The sequence below is a fragment of the Eptatretus burgeri genome, chromosome 1 (genome assembly GCF_056783735.1).
Source record: "Eptatretus burgeri isolate ZD-2024b chromosome 1, Ebu_testis_v1, whole genome shotgun sequence".
In the NCBI taxonomy this organism is placed as follows: domain Eukaryota; kingdom Metazoa; phylum Chordata; class Myxini; order Myxiniformes; family Myxinidae; genus Eptatretus; species Eptatretus burgeri.
In genome coordinates, this window is record NC_140961.1 from 37,956,248 (window position 1) to 37,979,994 (window position 23,747).

Here is a 23,747-nt window from a genome sequence, read left to right on the forward strand (position 1 = left end):
CTGTACGTGCACTGAGGGTGGACAAGGAGCCCTATGTGCGAGGAATCTGTGAGGGGGTAGAGCATCACCTGTGGACAGGTGATTCTCGTCCCGCTTACAGGGGAATTCGCGCATTACGTTCATCCAAGCCCATCCCTCGGAGCACTGCAGTTCGAGCAGAGAGTGGTAGGCTCTTGACAGAGGAGTCTGAAGTGAAGGCCCGCTGGGCCGGTTACTTTGAGCGGTTGTACAAGGCTGATCCCCCAGCTGTCGAGTTGGACGTCAAGGGTGTTACAATCCCTGTTGTTGACCCACGAATCAACTGTGTTCCACCTTCGCTTGTGGAAACACGGGCTGCGGTGAACCAGTTGAAACGGGACAAAGCTCCAGGGATTTGTGGCATCCATGCCGAACTTCTCAAGGCTGGTGGAAATGCTGCACTCGTGTCGTTGCATGCAGTTTTGTGCTCTGCCTGGAACACAGGCATCATCCCAACTGACTGGAAGAGGGGCCTTGTTGTCCCTCTCTGGAAAGGGAAGGGTGATCGCCAAGACTGCAACAACTACCGAGGGGTGACGCTGCTCTCAGTGCCGGGCAAGGTCTTTGCTCGGATAATTCTTGATAGGGTTCGCCACCATCTGCTTGAGCACCAGCGTCCAGAGCAGTCAGGCTTTACACCAAAGAGGTCAACGGTTGACCGTATCCTTGCCCTTCGTGTCCTCACCGAACGCAGACGAGAGTTTCGGCAGGGGCTGCTTGCAGCCTATGTTGATCTCTGTAAAGCGTTCGATTCAGTGAATCGGGATGTCCTCTGGAGGATTCTTGGTCTTCGTGGGGTGCCACCAAAACTGATCGATCTGATGTCTGAACTCCACCATGGTTCTGAGAGTGCTGTGAAGTGTGGTGGTACCACCTCTGACTTATTTCCAGTTGTTACTGGAGTTCGTCAGGGATGTGTACTTGCCCCCACACTTTTCAGCACTTGTATGGACTGGATTTTAGGGAGGATGTCGGAGAGATCAAGTTGCGGTGCATCGTTTGGGACTGTCAAGATCTCGGACCTTGATTTTGCAGACGATGCAGTCATCTTTGCGGAGACTTTAGACATCCTTTTGGGGGCCCTCGAGGTGCTGAATGAGGAGTCGGAGCCGCTGGGATTACGGGTTTCTTGGGTCAAAACTAAGATCCAGGCTTTCGGTGACATCTTGGATGCTGCTGTCCTGTCTGTGTTTGTTTGTGGTGAGGATGTTGAGGTCGTGGAGAGATTCACTTACCTTGGCAGTGATATTCATGTCTCTGCTGGCTGCGAGCCAGAGGTCAATAGACGTCTGGGTCGGGCCTGGGGAGTCATGGATTCACTGGATCATGGGGTGTGGCGCTGCCGGTACCTGTGCGGGAGGACGAAAGTCCGAGTCTTCAGGTCCTTGGTACTTCCAGTCTTGCTCTATGGGTGCGAGACTTGGACTCTGACCAAGGATCTGAGACGGAGACTTAATTCCTTTGGTACCAGGTGTCTTCGGAGAATCCTTGGCTATCGCTGGTCGGATTTTGTGTCCAACGAGCGGTTGCTGAGAGAGACTCGGATGAGATTTGTTACCTGCATAGTCCGTGAGCGTCAGTTGCGGCTGTATGGACATGTGGCTCGTTTTCCTGATGCTGATCCTGCTCACCAGATTCTCTCAGCGAGGGAGTCTCATGAGTGGAGGAGGCCAGTGGGCCGACCACGTGCCTCATGGTTGCAGCAGGTTGACCATCATCTCAAGGATATGGGGATGGGCCTGGCATCTGCCTGGAGGATGGCCAGACGGAGGCCCCTGGAGTACCGACGGAAAGTGGACGCAGCGACGCGCTTTTCTGGCACATGCGCCCATACCTGACCTGACCGGTCTATAAAGACGCGAGCACAAGGCGACTCGCGCAGTTGCGGTTCGGCTGGTCGAGGGAAGAGGGAGGTCGTCATCGAGGTTGCAGTGTGGGGGTCGCTCGTCTCGTCGTTGGTGCCGTCTCGTCGCAGGATTCGAGCCAGCCAGCCATTCCCCTCGCTCGACCCTGAGCATCGACAATCCCCCCCCCCTATCTGCGCTGAGCTAGTGCCGGTGGCCCCGTTCCTTCCCCACCCTAACTGTGGTGCCGACCTAACCGTGCTGGCGCGGAGCACGCCGGAGAGGGCTCACCGACCACGCCAGAGGCACGGAGTCGGGGCGCAGCTGCGCGGACATTGCGGCTTGCCCGCCTTCGCGTCACGAGGACGCGGGCAAGACCTTTTCGGTCTCGTGGACCTGGCCGCTCCTCTAGGCTCCGCGCACATTTGGTCCATGGACCTGTCTGCCTCCTTGCCTGTGAGGGTGGCTTTCGTTTGCCTTGCTTTTGAATGAATGCTGTGGCGCAGTCCGACAAGTATAATTGTTTAAGTGTTGTAAATAATTATCGTCGGTAGTAGTGCTTTTGCTTTCGTTGCATTTCGTCTTGACTGTTATATGTGCATTAATGTATGACTGTGAATACGTGCTTGTCTGCGTGTGTGTGGAATAAAGTGCTTGCTTGTTGAACTGTTTCCCGTTTCGTTGCGTCTTTTTCCCTTATTTGAAAGCTCCATCTTGTATCACGTAAGGGATTGATAGTGGGTTTAAAACACCCGGTAAATAATCTGAACCGTCGAGGTCGACGATAACTCCGCTCAGTTATCCCTGCCGCACGGAACGAGCCGCTTAAGCAGTTCGTGTCCGGAGTCGACCTGCGGCGTGGTACAACTCCTCGGTACGCTACTCGCGCGGGTACTTAGGTATATCGACATTCAGCGATTCACCCTATTTCGCGCGGGTAGAATGCGGACTGAGTTGTGGTGAGGTTAAACCCCCACCCGTGACTAGCTCCGGCGTTGTTCCAAGAGGGTCACGACTGAATTGTCCGTTCCGGTGGGCGAGGCGGCCGCCATTAGAGTCAAGCGGCCGATCGCACGCCGGGCAGGCCAAAATTCGTAACAATATCTTCGCTTCTTAGCAAACACTAACTTCAATCCGACAATCTATTGTGCTGAACCCTGACCCTCGGGCCTGATTTAGTTTCCAGGTGCAGATTTGACTCCAAATGTAAAACAATGTCAGTTTTCCACTGCAGATACAGCTCAAAGTAGAAAAAAAAAATCACTTTAAAAATCAAATAATTCTCGTTTCTGGATTCGGATATTCACCAACATTGAATCAATTCTTCCGTGTCACATTCCCAACTTGTCCACCATGGTTTGTCCGAATCCGTCCACAACTTTTTGAGATATCCTGATGTATATAATTTTAGCTCTATCTCTCAATGGTGAAGAATCACTTGAGAAATTCTAGTAGTTGGATCCGGATCGGGATGTTCACCAAAATCTAATCAGTTCATCCTTGTCACACAACCAAACTCTCCAACAAATTTAATCCGGATCCGTCCACAACTTTTTGCACACACAGCCAAACAGACAGGGATGAAAACACAACCTCCTTCCACCTTCAGTGCAGTGGTAATAAAGTGGAGATGAGGGGGTTGCAAGTTAGGTGCTATGAAGGGACAGCAGTGTGTTTTTTTTTTTTTTTTTTTTTTTAACAGGATATACTGCTTGCAGTGGAGCTGCGGCACACACATTTCACACAACTGGACATATATGGACAAATACATGACACACAACACAGGACTGTTCGACGAGACACACACAGCCACTGACTAAAGGACACCATGAGATCTTTTAACAGCCACTAACAAATGCTGCTAGATGTGACACCCAGTTTAATGGCCATCCAAGAGATGGCACACACATTGATGAATTACCCTGCCTGTGAAACACAGGGATGAGAGTTTTTAGCTGTGTCAGGATTCAAACCCAGGGTAGATAGCTAAGAGGCAAGTGTGCATACCTGCCAGCCCAACAATCTTATAAATAACTCCAAGTATTTGTGCGTTTGTTTGTTCCTCTTTCACAGCCGAACTGTAACACCTGGAGGCCCAAAATTCTGGGTGTATGCACTTCAGAATCTGGGCAAGGTTTTAAGCTACCGCAAATGGGCGTTGGAAGCCGTTTTGAAGCCACCAATGACTACTATAAAGTATATATTGGGATGTGGGGTCAGGCAGTGCTGCCACTGGTCCACTGGGAAAAGGTCACCACCATGAGGCTACTAACTCCACACGATTTCAATTTCATAAAAACCAACCATGTGCCGGAACCCCGGCATAGTTTTTATTCCCGTGCAGCGCCAGGTACCCAGACGAGTATAATTTCGCAGGTAATAAACTTCAAAAAGAAGTTTTTTTTGAAAGGACTTTAAAAAAATAAATAATCGGGGAGCAGTTTCTTTGACAAATGTTACAATTTTCATTCACTTCACATTAACCTCTGTGCATGTGGAATTATTAAACTATGATGCACTTTTTCTTTCCACTCTCTTTAGTACCCACACATGTCTGATTCATTTGTGGAAATTCATAAAAACCAACAGATAACGTATACGAGTATTTACAGGAAGGCCACGCACGGAATCTCCAAGGTAAGAGGCCGGAAAAAAAAAAACATGCAATGGTCGAGGAACAGGCGCAGCTAAGCCTACTTTTTTCATTGACGAGATGTGGAACATACACAAATATTTGGTGAGCGTAATATTGGTCTTCCGCACGTTGGTTGAGAGTAGAACATTTTGGGTTGACTCCTTTTTCATGTTTCTAACTTTTCAAAGTTTAGTTTTTTTCCCCCGCAATAGAGTATACAGCTTGACAAGTTCAAAGGTTCATTCACACATTTTAATAACGCTGAATGATTAACTTCAGAATGTAATTTTATAGCCAAAAACGTAACTTCGGGCAAACACGACGTCAAATGTCACTGACAAGTGAAGCTAGAGCGACAATCGGTGGAGCGCATACCTCCGCCAGACTGAACAGTTTACGTTTTATATCCCACTGATAGGTCGGATCTGAATCTGGACCTGAACCAAAATCTAATCGGCTTCTTCTCATCACCTAACCAACTCATTTACCTCGTTTTGTCATAACTCATCCGCAACTTTAAAAAAATATTATTATAGGTATCATTTTATGGCCCCATCATCTCTCGATCACTTAAAAAAATTCTCGGATCCGGATCTTCACCAAAATCGAATCACTTCTTCCTTTTCACACACCCAACCTGTCCACCAGGTTTCCACCGAATCCATCCACAACTTTTTGAGTTATCCTGCTCACAGCCATACAAACATATCCTGCTCACAGACAAACAAACTATCTACCTCTGGTGGCGGAGCGAACAATAATATTGTCATGTTATTCAAAAGGGCAGAGAAGGTAGATCAAACCAAGGAAGCTTTCATCTCGCTGTCTCTGCACTGTTTTGCACTGGACGTTCTGTAGTTTACAGTTATCCTTCAGGATGGGAAAGTAGTTTTACGAGTTGATCAACTCTGAATACACAATTACTCCCACTCCCAACTGTCTCCTCGCTCAGTTGTTTCACCCTTCCTGCCGGAGTTTCTCCCCAGTAACTATTTATTATCTGATCCGACATTTGAAGTCCGAGCCGCGTGTCCGTCGATAAACCAAAGATGAGGAATCGACCGAAGCGATCGAGACGTGGCTGAAGGAGCAATCTGAAAACCGTCCATTTCACCAGCAGAGTCAATTTGAAGGGCAAGTGGTGCAAGTACTGTGAAATTGAGGGACACGAGAGGGAAAACAAACAAATAGTTGGCCTCTTGGACTATTACGAGTATCTCATTACACCAACCAACCTGCATTATGAGAAGGAGCCAAGTCATTTAGTTTCATTAAATTGATCACCCAACATGATCAAGAAACAAGATTATAATGTTTGAAATGTGATGACTTGCTGAGCCCATTATACAATTTGGGCAAGACTGGCAATGTTAACCGGTTAATCGTAAGCGAATCTCCGAGCGTAAGCGAATATGGCTTGCACATGGAAACACGACATACGTTTCGAGCCGTGGGGTGATCCAGTCAAGCTGATTGGTATTAACGAATTGCGTTGCAAACTGTCAAGCATCGATGCAAAACACTCCTTTTGATGACACGACCACTGGTGTACAGTGGAAACATTTGGAAACCCACCCTCTCTTATACCTGCAACTCGAGAATGACAGTGTGTGATACAGGTGTGTCATGCGAGATGTTACCTCATGAATATCGGGTGTGCAATGCTTCACCGGCTGCTATGTAAAAGCAAAACATATCCACCTACAAGGCCTTTGTCTGCAGCTTCATGGAGTACTGCTCTTCCCTTTGGGCTGGCACCCCTCCCTCAAAACTTGCTCAGCTTGACGCCGTGGAAACCAAGCCCTTCAAGATCATTGGAATGTCCCGTGATTAAGCCGAGTCTGTGGGTCTATCACATTCACATCACAGACAGGTCGGTGGTCTCTCTATCTTTTACCGCCTCTTTTCTCGTTTTGCACCCTCTGCTCTTTTCGTGCTTTGCCCCCCTCAGGTTTCTGCAGGATGCACGTGGTCCACCATCAACCTCTTGGTGAAATCCAGAATCACTGCTCACCTCCACTCATTCGTTCCTCTTTTTTATCACCTGTGGAACCAACTTCCACATTCTCTCAAATCTCATATTCTTTGTTCCAGGTCTTCAAGACAGCTGTTCAACCATCTCAAATCACTCCCCAACCAAAACCATGATCTTTTCTATCTCCATTAATCTTCCTGAAGCCCACCTCTTTCCAAATTTCTCATTTTTTTTTTATTCCTGAGAGTTTTCTTCTGTATCCATCTTGTCCACCACGTACTACTCCTCATACTCCCCTACTCCTCATTCTATCCCACATCCCTTATTTGTCCAGGTCTCCCTCTATGATATTTTGCCCCTCATCCTTGCTGTTGTGCTTCCCCCCTTCCTTTTGTTCTGTTACGTCCTGATCTAAATATCAACAAAACCCACAGCAATATGACTGTTTTAAAGGAACTATCGATTTGATTTTGGTGCACAGACTATCGGAGGTACGTATTTTGTATGCAGTGTTATACCGAGAGTGTTGACTAAACGATGGTTTTACAGGCATACTTTACTCATCAAGGACAAGATAGAGCATTACTGAAGGAGAGAGGACTTATTTTGGCTTCACACACTAAACACAATTTGGAGTTGCACTTAATGGCCCTTCAAGTGAAACACATCCATATTGATGTGCATTGAAAATCACGAGGGAATGTTGAAAGAAGCAGCGTTTAAATCTGCCTGTCTATTGGCACATGTTCGGCTTCTTTGTAGTGTCTATATCTTTGAGTAGTGTCTGTCCAGCTGCAGTCCACATCAATGGACTACACTGTGAGTATTGAAAACTACAAGGTAATTTGTGGTCAATGGACAGGAAAGGCTCTCTCGTGGAAATGCCCTATGGAGATATGGAGGCAGGCACAGGCTGGATTTTCACAAGGTGATCAAGGAGGGTATTACTGATTAACTTGTGCATCCTTGAGGTGCTAAGTATGGGTGGAGGGCTGAAATAGCACGATGAGCAAGGTCAGAAGATTGGCAGTAGAAAATAAAGAGGCCACCTAGACATCTTCATTGAGAGAGCAGCAAGACCTGTACTTCTGCCTCTTTGTGGGAGATGCTGATGATGTTGAGAGCTTTTGATTCAGAATCCTTGAGTGAGAGATGTGAAGTGTGGCACCAGTCCAAAGGGGAGAGCTCACCGAGCTTATGGACAGAGGCCTTGCAGGCCATAAGAAGTTCAGATTTAACAAGGAAGGACTCAGCACTCCTAAAGATACCCTGTCATGTGACTGAGGATACCTGATCGCACACCTGAGGATACCCGGTCGCGCATCTGAGGATACCCGGTCACGCGCCTGAGGATACCGTCGCACATCTGAAGATACCTGGTCACGTGCCTGAGGATACCCGGTCGTGTGCCTGTGGATACCTGGTCGTGTGCCTGAGGATACTTGGTGGTGCGCTTGAGGATACCCAGTTGCGCACCTGAGGATACCCAGTCACGCGTCTGAGGATACCCGATTGCGCGCCTGAGGATACCTGGTTGCGCATCTGAAGATACCTGGTCACGGGCCTGAGGATACCCGGTCGCTTGCCTGAGGATACCCGGTCACGCGCCTGAGGATACTTGGTGGTGCGCTTGAGGATACCCGGTCGCGTGCCTGAGGATACCCTGTCGCGCGTCTGAGGATACTTGGTGGTGCGCTTGAGGATACCCGGTCGCGCGTCTGAGGGTACGTGGTCTGAAATTGACTCTGGCGGCCAACTGATATATGGTGTGCATGGGAGAAGTCATGGCTGATAGTAAGGCCCAGAAGTTTGAAAGACTGAACCTTTACTAATGATTGATCACAGAGATAGGTATTTTTGTTTGACGATCCTGCCGGAAACAGGGTGATAATATGAGACATTCCAAGTATGGATGTCCTCTTCTACGTGTCAGACCAGCATGTTATCCTTTCCAGGTCTGCAGAGAGTGAAGCACATGCCGGTCTGTCGTAGGGATGGGATATAGTATGGTGTAATGTGGAATCATCTGCCAAGAGGACTTTCAAATAATTTGTGAGCATGGTCTTCATAATACCCTGACTAAATTATTCAATTTGAAATTTACTGGAAATTTATTGCAATTATCTCGAGTCAAGTGTAATCGGGTTGTTGAAACTTGTTCCTTCACCACAGGTATAAAGCTTGTACAGCCATAAATTCATACTGGTTAAAATCCCCAAAACCTGATTAAAGTTTCGTGGAAGTTGTGTTATCTAATATCCTTTTCATTTTCAACATCGAGATTGTTTAAAAGTTGAGCTCGAACAATGTAATCGCACCTTACCTGCCAGGCAGGCCACACGTTTGTAATCCAGAGAATGCTACTTCGTGTCAGTGTCAGCACCTTCCGTTGAAGCAAGACAAAAAAAAATCTTGTGCTTGTTTGTAATCCTTCAAAGATCTCACATCGTTTCAGGAAATGAAAAATACGAAAACAGCCAATAAAATAATTACTTGATCCGAGATCTCTTCCTCTCCCTCCCCGTTGCTCTCTGGCAGCCTCTCCTCGATCACTGCTCTGTTCACCTCGATATTGTGGTTTAACTGGTTTGTAAGGTTCTAGCAGCTGCCCTTGCTTGCCTGCTCATGTCACATCATGATAATTAATCAAAGCTTTAGTTGCAGTTTAGCCGAGCCACTGTTGTTCAACAAACCCATCTGACGTAGATGTAATAGGGCGGGATCCAAGATATGGGTGTGACGCCTTGTCACAATCTGTCTCTTTTTCTGGCCATCTTCAAAATTTCACTGAAAATGCAATTTGTTTCTTTATTGGGGAAAGTTATTGGGCAAGGGGGGGGGGGGGTGTAGGAGAATCGAAATAGAGTACATGGTGATTCCAGGGCTTATACTCATAAGCATTTTACTGGTGATACCATTGATCAGTTCACAATGGGAGAATAACTGTGGGTTCAAAGGTGCGTTGAAATGACAGCACGAGCTCGTCATGAACCGAGATGGCCGAACACAACATTGAGCCATCAGGGGAATTGTAAGAATTTTACTGACGTGGTACTAACATACAAAGCTGTGCTCCATGTTTTCATTCTGAGCCGAGTTAAAGGTGATGTCAACACATAGGTTTGAAAATATCACTGTTGACCGAATCTTTACCTAAGTTGGTTTCTGCTCACATTACTAACTAATCGCACCTTGAATGCCTTGAAGAGACCTATATGGCCTAACAATGGGATTCTCTTCGTACTCAGTTCAAGACTTTCGGTGGTCGAGCATTCTTTAGATATCCTCTCTAAATGTGCAACTCCTTACCTTTTTTAAATTCACACACTTTCATGAATTGTCATGTCAAAATCTCTCTTAACATCAAAATCTCTCTTACAGTTTATTTCTCTTAATATTTACTTTTCTTTATCCAGAAACGTTTTGCGATTTTACTCCTAAATACAAGCACGAAATTAGTTATTGATCGAGTGATTGTTTTTAAAGGTTGTATGAGTTATGGGTAGCACTCGGTTTGAAAGGAACTTTTCTCTGTATGATCTCACAACCGTGCTGTGTCGTAATGCGAGTGAGCCGTGCGGTTCTGTTCCGGGTAACCGCACAGCGCTGAGCTTGTGAAATATTCCTGTTTGAAATGACAAGGCAACCTGCAACAGCGACACCACTCAGTTATATCGTTCATATGTGTTCCCAGAGAGGTCTCCATACCTTGATTAGAGGGGAGCAGGCCAAATGTGTTGTGTGGGCTATAGGAGACTCCTCTTTCCCCCTCTTGTCTTTCTTTCTTATATAAATCCTCAATTCATGACTCATATACAGTGGTTGCCATTTCATACATCACACAGAACAATTTTCTCTCTCTTTCTCAAAATATCATTTAACAGTCTTCATGTATATATCATGTGCAACCCCTATTTTTAAATTTCCTTTCTCTATTTTATTAACCCTCTCGTATAGCATTACACACAACCACATTCTGAAGCACCACACCACAGACAACCACAAATTCAGACAACGAGGGGGAGAACAACGTTCGTGTTTTCAAACCATTTGGGCAGGAAAACCCGTTAAAGAGGTGGTAGCGTAAGTTCAGGGGAGGACCTCAACTCGACGTTGATTGACAGCCAAAGGAGATGTTGACAGGTGAGTGCACCAATAGGGATGCGCTGTTGTGGGTCAAAGGATAAGCCACGACCTTTGCTCCTGGGAATTCCACCTCCGGTGAACTTTGACCCCCCCGCCTCCCCAAGACCCCCCCTAACATCTCAAGCTGCTTAAAAGGCTGAACGCCAGACCGTTTGCAGCTGTTGGAACGCGCTGGGAATCCCAAAGCAATTTGTAATGCGTAATGCCTGTTCGTTCTAAGAAAGGAGAAACTACCATTGGTGTTTGCACTGAGGCCAAGGCGAGCCGCGCTGGACAGCGCTGAGAGAATGGCGTGATGGTTGGTCGAGCACGAGGCAGAGGAGCGAGAGCAGACGAGCCGGGAGGTCCCTAGCGTGAGAAGATAGCTCCATACTGACATACATTATCTGTCTCTTGCTGTTATCTAAGAACCTCTATTCATCCACATCGATTCACAAAGGGAATCGCCATTCTAAAAAAAGCTCTCGGTGATTTGTCCCTTGACCCTTCCAGGCGAGGCTTTACATATGTACCTCACATGTTCCTCTTATTTTCAAGAATACATCGCACACATCATACCTATACCTTTCTGCTTTTTCTCATTCTGTACTTGTTTCGGGATTGGCACACGTCTGCCGACGTGTGCTGCGGTGGGTCAAAGTCCGAGCCAACGCCTTCCTCTACATTCTGTTCTTCCTCTCTACGCTTCCTCGGTATGATTCTGCTGGTGCCATGTTGTGTGTGTAACCGATTAAGATAAGATTGGAGAAGGGGAATAAGTGCGAAGGGTTAGAATCTGTCCTTTTATGCCTTTTCTTGGTTATTTTATGTGCTTGTAAGTACATGCCACTGATTTTATTGATTCCGTGCATGTGTTTGTAAATAAATGTGCGTGTTGAACTATTAACCCTTTCCAACCTGCTTGTCTCGCCTTTTCCTTCAATGGCTCGATTTAGTGTGTCAAGACTAGATAGATGGGAAGTTCGCCCGATTGAATGGCTCCACAATTAGCCAGTCTGTAGTCATGGTTCCGCGTAGCCAAACGAATAAATGGACGGGTGCGCACTGAGGGTACGTACCCCAATTGACATTGCCAACGGAAAATATAGTGCGTTTTAGAGCGAGTATCCTGCCAGTTTTGGCATTATAAATCGATGTCTGTAGTTGTTTGACAACCCGACGGGCCGTGGACTTCACCACGGCATGGGGGCCTGCAGGGCCGGAAGTCAGGAAGAGACCGATAAGTCCCCCTCGTGGTAAATCCCGAACCCCAGTTCTGTAACAATATACCTCCGTCAAGTTTGGTCAAAATCCCATCACTGGTTCACAAGTTATTGTGGAAACAGGATTTTACCTAACATAACCTCTGGCCTTTGACCTCTTGATGCCAAAAATCGAATCAGTTCATCTTTGCATCATAATATATACTTATACCAAGTTTGGTCAAAATCCCATCACTGATTCACCAAATGGGACCTCTGACCTTTGACCTCTCGACCCCATAATCTAATCAGTTTATCTTTACATCATTTCATATACTTGTATCAAGTTTGACTTGGATCCCTTCGGCCATTCTTAAGTTATCGCGGTAACGAAAACCTATCACGTACAAACAAAACCTAACACGGACGGATGGATGGATAGACAGCCGGACAGACATCCCGAAAATATAATGCCTCTGGGGACTTCATCAGCGGATGAATAAAAATATTTTTACCAAACTTTCAGCCACAACTAGAACTCTGGCATTTGTGATATTGTATTCCGATTCAAATGTAGCATTTTTTACCTTTATGGGTACACACCCTCCTCCAGAATCATGTTATCACCTCCCTCATACGTGTATGTTTTAGTACTGTGCAAAAGTCTTGGCCCACCACATCTTTTTTTTTCACTAATGATTTTAATTTCTCTCTTGCAGGTAATATAAACCCACACCGTGTCCAAGATATCAAACTCGACGAGGCTCAAAATAATAGTTTTACACCGAGAAGGCAATTCCCAGAGAGAAATATCCTGCAAAGCAGGTATTTCCAGATGTGGCATTTGAGCAACAACACAGAAGCATAGTGAGACCGGAGAAGTTAAAGATAGAAAACAGACTGGAAGGCCAAACAAACTCAGCACAACAGATGAGTAGTACTGAAAGATAATGGTCCAGTTGCATAAAATTCCTTCATGCTTAATGAAAGATTCCCCTTTAGGGTCACTGTGATTCCTTCACGAAGGATTTCCTTGCGGGCTGTTGCATAAACAACCATCAGGAAATCCTCACGTTTCCTGAAGGTTGAGGAAATCCTTTGTGAGCCATTGCTGTTCTAGGCAAGCAATCAGATTGGAGATCGGAAGATGCATCCGAAAGGAAGATGGCGGCGAAGCGATCTACAAACTGGCTTTGACAGAGTACTAGTGTTGGCTTTTCTTAAGCACAAGAGAGACAATACATTGTGTAGTTGTATGATGTGTGTTGTTGAAGTACATTTATGTTTAATTACAACACGATAACTATAAAGTGTGCAATTGTGAAGAATCTTTCGATTTGGCTAAGACCTGGGTGGACAGGGCAAACCGGGATTCCCCCGAGTTGAACGAGTCCCCACACGTCTCTCTACGACACCGGATCGACGAGTTATGGACCCAGTGACACGCCGCATTCAATCTATTTATTACGTATGCAGTGACATTTTTTCCTGGGGTCACCATCTGTATCAATTGAATTGATATCTAAATAACCTGAACACGAAGTAATAAATGTTCACACCATGAAAGTATTACTACACGAGCAGCATGGACTAACAGCTCGTTCAGGTGAACCTGCAGTACCTGCACCAGAACACACCTTTACGTCGGCGCAAATATCACGTGTTAAATACTGTGGGATTGTCAGTTCAATGGAGTTTATAAATAAATTCTTTAAGACATATTATTGTGGAAATGACTCCTGCGGGATCAAAGATACTTCGTATAATTGTAGTTATTTCTTAGCACGTGTTTTAGATCAGGGTAATATCATCATCGATGTCAAGCGGGTTCAGGCGTTTAGCACGGCGATAATCAACCTATTCATGACCAATTTCAATGAAGAGCTAAATTTGGAATCTCAAAGATTGGGTTTAAGGATGGGGGGAGGGATGCTCCCTTTAGTTTAGGGAAGATTTTCAGAAAAAAATTAGGAATATCCATTCGAAAAAGCAATGATCCTCAAATAAAGGATGTCCTTAAGGGGAAACTTGAGGAAATATTTTGGTAAATCCTCAAATCTTTCCTTAAGAATGCTTTATGCAACCAGGTCAAGTTCCTTATGAAATAGAAGAGAAAAGTCAAGTTCTGAACTTAGGCAGGAACTGGCATAGACATCAGGGGTTTGTGCCAACTCATCTACTATCAGAAAGTTTCTTATAAAAAGTTGTCTCCATGGGTGAATTGCTGTCAAAAAGCCCTTTCTGCGTAAATGTAACAAAGCCAAGAGACTGAAATATGCCCAAGAACATCAGAGTTGGGATGCTAATCAGTGGGAAAAGGTACTTTTGAGTGAAGAGTCAAAGTTTTAAATTTTTGGACTAAAGAGAAGGCAGTATGTCAGAATATGGGTTGGTGAGAAGTACTGCAAAAGGAAATGTGTCCTGGGTGTGCGCTGCCGCTCGCCACGTCGCCACAGGGCGAATCCCTCTTACCTGTGGCTAATATTTTAAACCACCCGTGAGCCACTGTGGCTAATCCATGTTTTAGTGGTTATTTACCAGTTTTAGACTAATTTTGGTTGATTTTAGCACAGAATTCAACCTTCGTTGAGATGGCCGAGACGGCCGCCATTTTGTATGTTTTGATTATGGAAATCACGCGTGATTTTGTACAAGCTTATATATACTAACTTTAGTAGTTTTACACTAGTTTCTAGGAAGAAAAAAAAAAAATCGACCGAAATTACGTATGATTCCCATGATTCTCGTCTCAAAATGTTATTTTAATATTTTTTCCCCTGGAATGATTCGGCGCTACTCGGCGCTACATGCTTCGTTGGGTCAGTGGTTGCCAGGTGAGTTTTGACACAATTAGTCGTAGTATCTGTAGTAGGACGAGTTTGTTTGGAGGAGAGAGAGAGAGAGTTTGTTTGGATGAGAGAGAGAGTTTGTTTGGATGAGTGAGTTTGATGGGTGACTTTGGTTGATTGTATGAGTGAAGTTGATGGGTGAGATTGGTTGTATGAGTGAGTTTGATGTGCGACATTGGTTGGAAGTGTGAGTTTGATGTGTGAGATTGGATGTATGAGTGAGTTTGATGTGTGAGATTGGTTGGATGAGTGAAGTTGTTGGGTGAGATTGGTTGTATGAGTGAGTTTGATGGGTGACTTTGGTTGGTTGTATGAGTGAAGTTGATGTGTGAGATTGGTTGTATGAGTGAGTTGTATGTGTGACATTGGTTGGAAGTGTGAGTTTGATGTGTGAGATTGGTTGTATGAGTTTGTTTGATGTGTGAGATTGGTTCATGATGACCAATGATGACCACATTCGTTGTTTATACATATTCACGACTCTTGACGGTTACAGAAAGCATTGCCGTGGATTACCAGAGATGCCAACTTTTGGAAATCAGAATTAGGGAGGATTTTCAACCGACACCAAATAATGTGCGCAAAGCGCACATCTCGAGCGCGGAGTGCTCGACCCTTGCGGCGGGGTCCAGGGCCCGCCTTAGGGCCCTGGAAGCTCTGGGGTTCTAGACGCTCTCTCGTGCCCTCTGAGCCCTATTTTGGAGCATTTAACATGTTAAGAATTCCCACTTTTTGAACAAAAAAAGGGGAAAATTGTGCACTTTTTAATGTTACATGTATGTTAATATTAGTAAGTTAGGGGACAATCAAAGATTAACAAAAAGCACAAAAGAAGCAATATTTTTCTTACCTTACTGGCTGGTACTACTGCTGCTTGCTTTTTCCATGGCAGCTTTGCTGAGTGACAGCTGTGTGGCTCTTTTAGCCCTTCTGATTATGTCTTTGCTGTATTCTCTCTGGTAGCAAGGGGTGCTATGAGCTAGTTTTTCAATTAAGAGAGCTTCCAGGGTTTTGACACTCAAATTGGGACGAAATTCAGTATGATTCTTCCGTACAAGACTGAGTGCCCGCTCACATGATGCATTCGAATGAGGAATGACCAAGATTCCCTTCATCACTTTGCTCAAATTAGGATACTTCTTGGCACCAGTGCAGGGATCTGTGAGCTGTGAAATCCGATGCCACTGCTCATCCACTCTCACTGTCTCAGTAGCAATTGTAGCTATGGAGGCGTCTGCCTGGTCGTGAGCGAATTCACTCTCAAGACTGTCTATGTCACTATCACCGCCACTAAACAGACAGGGGAATTTCTTGATGAAAAACTCCACACAGTCAAACCCCACTTCTTGGTGTAGCTTAACATCCAGCACCTGAGCATGCTTGGCTAATTCATCATCTAGCGGCCAGGTTTTGAAGATGTAATTGCAGGCTTTCACATAATATGAGCGAAATGCACTGAAGAAACCTTGGATGTCTGACTCACTCAGAGTGAAGGTGGATTTCTTGAGACTCCTTTGTTCCCTTATATGCAGGTTGGCATCGTTCCCAATCATGAGGTCCTCATCATTCTTCTGATGATTTCTGTCAGAGAAGGGTACATTTACCAGAGCAACCGATGACACCGATGGTTTCAAAAACCGTACGAAGATATCTTTCAGAAGATCATTCAATTCTCCGTGCAGGAGATGAATACAGGGTTCGTCTCTTTGGAGCAGAAGATTCCCCTTCTCAAAAAGCTTGTTAGCATATCGAAGGAAGAAACAATAGAGTTTTGTTTGTGGAGACAAGAACATCCTGTTGACACGTTTTTCTCTAGATTCCTGCACAGTGTTTGAGGAAGATGCGCTTTTAGTTGTAGAACTCGTAGTACACTTAGCCGCAGGGCGATCACACTTGCGTTTACTGCCAGCAGAAGAGGTCAGACTCGTAGTACCAGATCCAATTTTACGTTTGAGGAGAGAGCTTGAGGTAGGTGCAGCCAAGGAAGAAGACCTCTGATTCGAAGGTTTTGCTGAGCTTCTATCAAGTGATTTGGCAAAAGCAGAACTTAACTTGGGTCCTTCTTTGCCTGTAGATGGGACTATCACAGTCTTTCTCGACTCTGAAGGGATCTGCTTTGTAGATGAACGTGATGAAGGGCCGGTGATGCTACGTGCTCTCAGCATTGGTTTTGGTGCTGTCCCTGCTGTCTTCTTCGCAGCAGATACTGCAGTGGTAGTGGTTACTGCTGCTCCACTAGTGCTTGATCCTGCAGTGCCAGTACTGGCAGTAGATACAGTGCCGTCCTTCTTGCTCGTTGTTAGAGTCTTGGCTACAGTTGGTTGCATTTTTCTTCGTACTTCTTCTTTGAAGAAGAGGCGAAGTGGCTCCCACTGTTCAATCAGCCTGTCTAGGCACTGACCAAGGGACAGCCACCTTGTTGCGACATGCTTCAGAATCTTGTGTGTCGGGGCATCACAGAGTTCTTGCAGTGCTTTCACTCCTTTGACGCGTTTACTACTTTTGTCCAAGTAGTAGTAAATATCGATGAGAAAGTCATCTAATTCAATGGGTAAGGCCTGAGCCGCCTTCTTGGCCGTATTGTGCATCATATGGCAAGGGCATCCCATGATGTAGCACTCTGGATTTTGTTTGTGGATATAAGCAGCGACTCCTTTGTGCTTGCCCACCATGACAGAGGCATTATCAGCACAAAAGGAAACACAATTTCCCCACGGAATTTTCCTGTCACTGAACTCATGATCAAGCAGTTTGAAAATGTTTTCTCCAGTGGAATCTTGTTTGCACGCAGGCAAACTTAGCAAACCTTGCTTCACAATCCCAGCACTGTTGTCATGGTACGAAATCAGGACAGGATATAGCTGGGCCTCACCACTGTCATTGCTACCGTCTGGAGCTAGGCTAAATGGAGCGAGTCTAGCAATATCGGCAATAGATCAGGTCAGGTATGGGAGCATGTGCCAGAACAGCGCGTCGCTGCGTCCACTTTCCGCCGGTACTCCAGGGGCCTCCGTCTGGCCATCCCCCAGGCAGATGCCAGGCCCATCCCCATCTCCTTGAGATGATGGTCAACCTGCTGCAACCATGAGGCACGTGGTCGGCCCACTGGCCTCCTCCACTCATGAGACTCCCTCGCTGAGAGAATCTGGTGAGCAGGATCAGCGTCAGGAAAACGAGCCACATGTCCATACAGCCGCAGCTGACGCTCACGGACTATGCAGGTAACAAATCTCATCCGAGTCTCTCTCAGCAACCGCTCGTTGGACACAAAATCCGACCAGCGATAGCCAAGGATTCTCCGAAGAGACCTGGTACCAAAGGAATTAAGTCTCCGTCTCAGATCCTTGGTCAAAGTCCAAGTCTCGCACCCATAGAGCAAGACTGGAAGTACCAAGGACCTGAAGACTCGGACTTTCGTCCTCCCGCACAGGTACCGGCAGCGCCACACCCCATGATCCAGTGAATCCATGACTCCCCAGGCCCGACCCAGACGTCTATTGACCTCCGGCTCACAACCTGCGGAGACATGAATATCACTGCCAAGGTAAGTGAATCTATCCACGACCTCAACATCCTCACCACAAACAGACACAGACAGGACAGCAGCATCCAAGATGTCACCGAAAGCCTAGATCTTTGTTTTGACCCAAGAAATCCGTAATCCCAACGGCTCCGACTCCTCATTCAGCACCTCGAGGGCCCCCAAGAGGATGTCTAAAGTCTCCGCAAAGATGACTGCATCATCTGCAAAATCAAGGTCCGAGATCTTGACATTGCCAAACGATGCACCGCAACTTGATCTCTCCGACATCCTCCCAAAAATCCAGTCCATACAAGTGCTGAAAAGTGTGGGGGCAAGTACACATCCCTGACGAACTCCAGTAACAACTGGAAATAAGTCAGAGGCGGTACCACCACACTTCACAGCACTCTCAGTACCAGAGTAGAGTTCAGACATCAGATCGATCAGTTTCGGTGGCACCCCACGAAGACCAAGAATCCTCCAGAGGACATCCCGATTCACTGAATCGAACGCTTTACAGAGATCAACAGAGGCTGCAAGCAGCCCCTGCCGAAACTCTCGTCTGCGTTCAGTGAGGACACGAAGAGCAAGGATACGGTCAATCGTTGACCTCTTTGGTGTAAAGCCTGACTGCTCTGGACGCTGGTGCTCAAGCAGATGGTGGCGAACCCTATCAAGAATTATCCGAGCAAAGACCTTGCCCGGCACTGAGAGCAGTGTCACCCCTCGGTAGTTGTTGCAGTCTTGGCGATCACCCTTCCCTTTCCAGAGAGGGACAACAAGGCCCCTCTTCCAGTCAGTTGGGATGATGCCTGTGTTCCAGGCAGAGCACAAAACTGCATGCAACGACGCGAGTGCAGCATTTCCACCAGCCTTGAGAGTTCAGCATGGATGCCACAGATCCCTGGAGCTTTGCCCCGTTTCAACTGGTTCACCGCAGCCCGTGTTTCCACAAGCGATGGTGGACCACAGTTGATTCGAGGGTCAGCAACAGGGATTGTAACACCCTTGACGTCCAACTCGACAGTTGGGGGATCAGCCTGGTACAACCGCTCAAAGTAACCGGCCCAGCGGGCCTTCACTTCAGACTCCTCTGTCAAGAGCCTACCACTCTCTGCTCGAACTGCAGTGCTCCGAGGGATGGGCTTGGATGAACGTAATGCGCGAATTCCCCTGTAAGCGGGACGAGAATCACCTGTCCACAGGTGATGCTCTACCCCCTCACAGATTCCTCGCACATAGGCCTCCTTGTCCACCCTCAGTGCACGTACAGTTTTACGCCTCAGCTCCCTGAACAGCTCAGCTCTGCCATTCAGCCTGGCCCTGCGACTCTGGTCAATGGTATCCAGTGTCCCTTGAGAGACAAAATTCTTCTTTGCCCTGCGGTGAACTCCAAGGCATCCACCGGCAACATCAAGGACGGTGGTCTTGAAGGTGCTCCACAACTCTTCAGGACCCCCAAAGCACCCAGACCCCCAAGTGTCCACTCAGCCTGTTCGCAAACTCCTCAGCTACTCTGTCATCCCTGAGCTTGGCAACATCCAGCCTAGGCTGGGATGGTACCATTCTCCAGGATTTAAGGTGCAGCTTTAGAGTTGCTACAACAAGCCTGTGGTCAGTATTGAGGAACTGAGCACTCCGGTAGACCCTGCAGTTCTGGATCATCCTCCAACGACCGTCAATGAGGACATGGTCAATCTCCTTTGCCACACCGCCAGCGTTGGAATACCAAGTCCAGCGATGAGCTTGCGGGCGCTGAAACCATGAACCAGCCACCCTAAGTCCATGACTTCTTGCAAAGTCAAGGAACTTAGTGCTATTCTGGTTCATAGTTCCTGACCCATGGGGACCAACACACACCTCATAACCATCCCTATCAGTTCCAGTCGATGCATTGAAATCCCCCAAGACTAGAAGTGTATCTCGTCTGGGGCACTGATCAACCACAGACTCGAGTGTGGCGTAGAATGCATCCTTCACGGTAAGATCACTCGCCTCAGTCGGAGCATAAATAGAGACCAGGGAAATGACACCTAAGGAGTGACGAATCCTTAATCTCATAATACGCTCGTTGACCGGTGTTACCTCAATTATCATTGGGGTCAGCTTATTGGACACAGCTACAGCAACTCCTTGGGTATGGTAACCATCAGAGCGATCAGACCAATAGTAGGTGTAACCACCCACCATTATCTCGCCGCAATCCGGTCTCCGAACCTCAGAGAGAGCTGCAATCCCGATGTCCAAACGCTTGAGCTCAGATGATAACAGAGACAGGTGATCATCCTCTCTTAGGGATAGGACATTCCAGGCACCCACCCGAAGGGACCGCCTCAGGTTAACCCAAGGAGACCGCCGTCTGGTGGACGACACCTCAGCACCACTCCGACACACTCTCCCGCAATCTGACCCAGGGATGTTACCCCGTGGTTTCCCTCCTATCAAAGATTGGGGGTCCCGAAGGCTTTGCCCCAATCCCATCATCCGGTGAGCTGCCCTGCGAAGGGAAGCTGCACAGGAGGTACTCCCACGGAGTGGGTTTTCAGATTTTTTAGCGTTTTTGCGTTTTGCGGAATGAAGCGTTTTACGGTGGCTGGAGTGCAAATCCTGCCACCAACCTCCTAATAAGAAGTAACCCAAATGCAGGAGGACGTCCGCAGACACAGTTGGGCACTAGATATGGATGGCCGTTGGCTCACAAGGAGCTCCTCCGCCCTTTGACAGGTTTTGTTTTTAATCCTGCTGGGTGTCCATATCCAAACAAGCAATAGATGAAGCAGTAACATTTGAGAACTCACCAATTACACTGGTCAACAACAAATTTGTTGTCTGCATTTTTTAAGCTGATTTAGGACGAATCTGATGCGCTGAATCCAAAACTCACATTAGTTTTGTTCAATCAGGTCAAGTTTTTGAGATATGGCCACATGTCGTTTTTTACATTTTTGTTCACGTGTGGAGCATTTTAGAAGAAGTTGGTGGGGGTAAAATATCATGTCAAATAATTGTTTTAATTGGAAATAATATGACAAGAAGTATTCAGGTACGATAGTTCTGGGTGATTATGTCGAAAAGGGATCAGTTTGAAGTCATAAAACCTCAAAATCTTCCAAAAATTGGTGAGGCAAAGCATAAAGTTCGTGGATCAAAACTAAAGTTAATGGGGCAGATTTTGTAATAATGTGATACAAAAAAGTTGTATTTCTTGAAATAACGAACTCTGAAGAATGTACAATACCTACATGCGCCAATTTATGACATGCGCTTCTGCTCAAGCTTGGAGTGCCACAGTACGAACCCAAAGATTGGAGACTGTTCATTGACAGCAGCAAGCGATCACTGAAATGTGTTCTGCTACACATCGGCAACCATTTTGCCTCTGTACCCATCGCTCACTCGACTACACTGAAGGAGAAGTATGAAGCGGTGAAGTACGTGCTGGAGAAAATTGGTTATGATCAGCTTAAGTGGTTTATTTGTGTTGACCTGAAGATGGTGAACTTTTTGTTGGGACAACAGTCTGGCTTCACCAAGTACCCATGTTTTCTGTGCATGTGGGATAGTAGGGACCGTGCTCAGCATTACACGAAGAAGGACTGGCCTGTGCGGGAGGAATTGGTGCCATGCAAAGAAAGGAACGTCATCAACGACCCTCTGGTGGACAGAGACAGAATACTCTTCCCACCGCTGCACATCAAGCTCGGCTTAATCAAGCAGTTCACCAAGGCTCTGGACAAAGATGGTGACTGCTTCACTTACTTGTGCCAGGCTTTTCCAGGATTGACCATGGAGAAGTTGAAAGTTGGCATCTTTGATGGTTCTCAGATCCGTCAGCTCATCAGAGATCCAGAGTTCAAAAACTCAATGAACGAAGTGGAACTGGAAGTGTGGAAGACATTTGTTTTGGTAGTGAAGAACTTTCTTGGCAACAATAAGGCCAGAAACTACGCAGAACTTGTCAACAACATGCTGACTGCTTTCAGAAACCTGGGCTGCAACATGAGCATCAAGATGCACTACCTATTTTCACATATGAACCGGTTTCCTGAGAACCTGGGTTCAATGAGTGACGAGCAGGGGGAGAGATTCCATCAGGACATGAAGGAGATGGAGACCAGGTATCAGGGTCGCTGGGACGCAGTCATGATGGCTGACTACTGTTGGAATCTGAAGAGAGACCTCCCTGCCGCTGAACATTCCAGGAGTTCGAAGAAACGGAAGTTCAAGCCCTGAAGTTTGAACAGTGGTGACGCAACATGCAATTTACTTGTACTTACCTTTATCAATGCCCACCATTCAGATGACAGTAATCGATGTTTCTATCATGTAATCAATAAATGTTGTTGGCAAAACATTTTTTTTTCTTAAAAACATGTTTAGGATGATATGTGTTGACAAAAATCAGCTGATAATGCCACAAAAATGTAATTGATTTTGTCACAAGATCTGATTTTTTCAAATCAACTTAGCACAAAAACCTGACCTGATGGAGAGAAACGGATGCCATTTCCTGATTCAGCAGTGCCAGAATACCCTAATTCACTTGTAGAAATCTAGACAACATTCAGAAAGTAAAAAATTGTTGACCAGTGTTCTTTTTTTCTTCTTTGTTCTTGTTCTTTTTATTTTATTTTATTTTTATTTTTTTTTTCTTGCTTTTTGTTCTTGTTTTTTTTTTATTTTTTTTTTTTTTTTTTTTGTTCTTGCACATCTCGCACATCTTGCAAGTTTTTGTTCTTGCACATCCATACTTTGAAGCAACTTTTGAATCTGGAAACATCTTTTGAAATAGAGGTCCAGCATGATCTGAGACTGATATGGGCAAGTTATGTTCCACAATAAATCCACTAAAGAGAAGTTCCGCTCGGGTAACATCCTCTTCCTCGCTTGTCCCTTGTTTGGTGAAATAATTCAGAAGTGTACCGGTACTCGTGCTCGAAGATCTCTCCTTTGCAATGTCTGTGTGCCGTTTGCTTCCAACGTGCTTCCGAATATCATCGCGACCTCCGTGCTCAACTGAAATATCAACGCTGCATACTGTACAATACGCATGATGAATTCCTCTTTCAGACTTTCGAATACACGGGTATTGGAGACTGTATTCGGTCTTGTACTTCTGAGACCATTTCTTGGTCTTCGTAAGCTTCTTTTCTGCCATTTCGTAATCAACATCGAGGGCTTGAAGCATCGGTAACTTCGAAGTCGATGTTCCACAGCTGCAGCGCGACTCGTAGAACTCTAGCGGCTGTTAAACACCGCACGGTGGTCGCGACCGCCGGGCTGGTACGGGGCCCAGCTGCATGCAGTGAGCGTATCGCATGCATATACACTGTGCATACATACCGCATGCACTGTATTGCACACAAACCGCATGCACTAAATCTCAGTGCATGATCGCATAAGCGAGATCCAGACCCAATGTTTCGCTGCTCCTCATTTGAATTTGCAATTTTTTACGTACAATTTGGTAGCAGCGAACGTTATGGAGTTACCACATGCTCTACGTAGCAGACGATGCTTTTCATTCAATTCTCATACTAGTACATTCTGATTAGTGAACAGTGCAAAAATATCAA

The 23,747-nt window shown here is 46.2% G+C and overlaps 1 protein-coding gene across 5 annotated transcripts in view; it reads right to left on the bottom strand.

Moving 5' to 3' along the window:
• Window positions 1-23,747, bottom strand: part of LOC147034273 (syntaxin-11-like) — a 110,573-nt gene that overhangs the window by 74,476 nt on the left and 12,350 nt on the right. The window contains exons 1-2 of one of the 5 annotated variants that reach the window (XM_085879858.1): window positions 8,966-9,073; window positions 8,796-8,855 (exon numbers count right to left, since the gene is read on the bottom strand). The exons of 2 other annotated variants lie outside the window; for them this stretch is intronic. The gene's annotated coding sequence lies outside the window, so the exon portion shown is untranslated. Of the gene's footprint in view, window positions 1-8,790; window positions 9,109-23,747 lie in introns of those variants that run through there. 2 more of the 5 variants (XM_085879874.1, XM_085879866.1) reach the window with 2 other exon arrangements.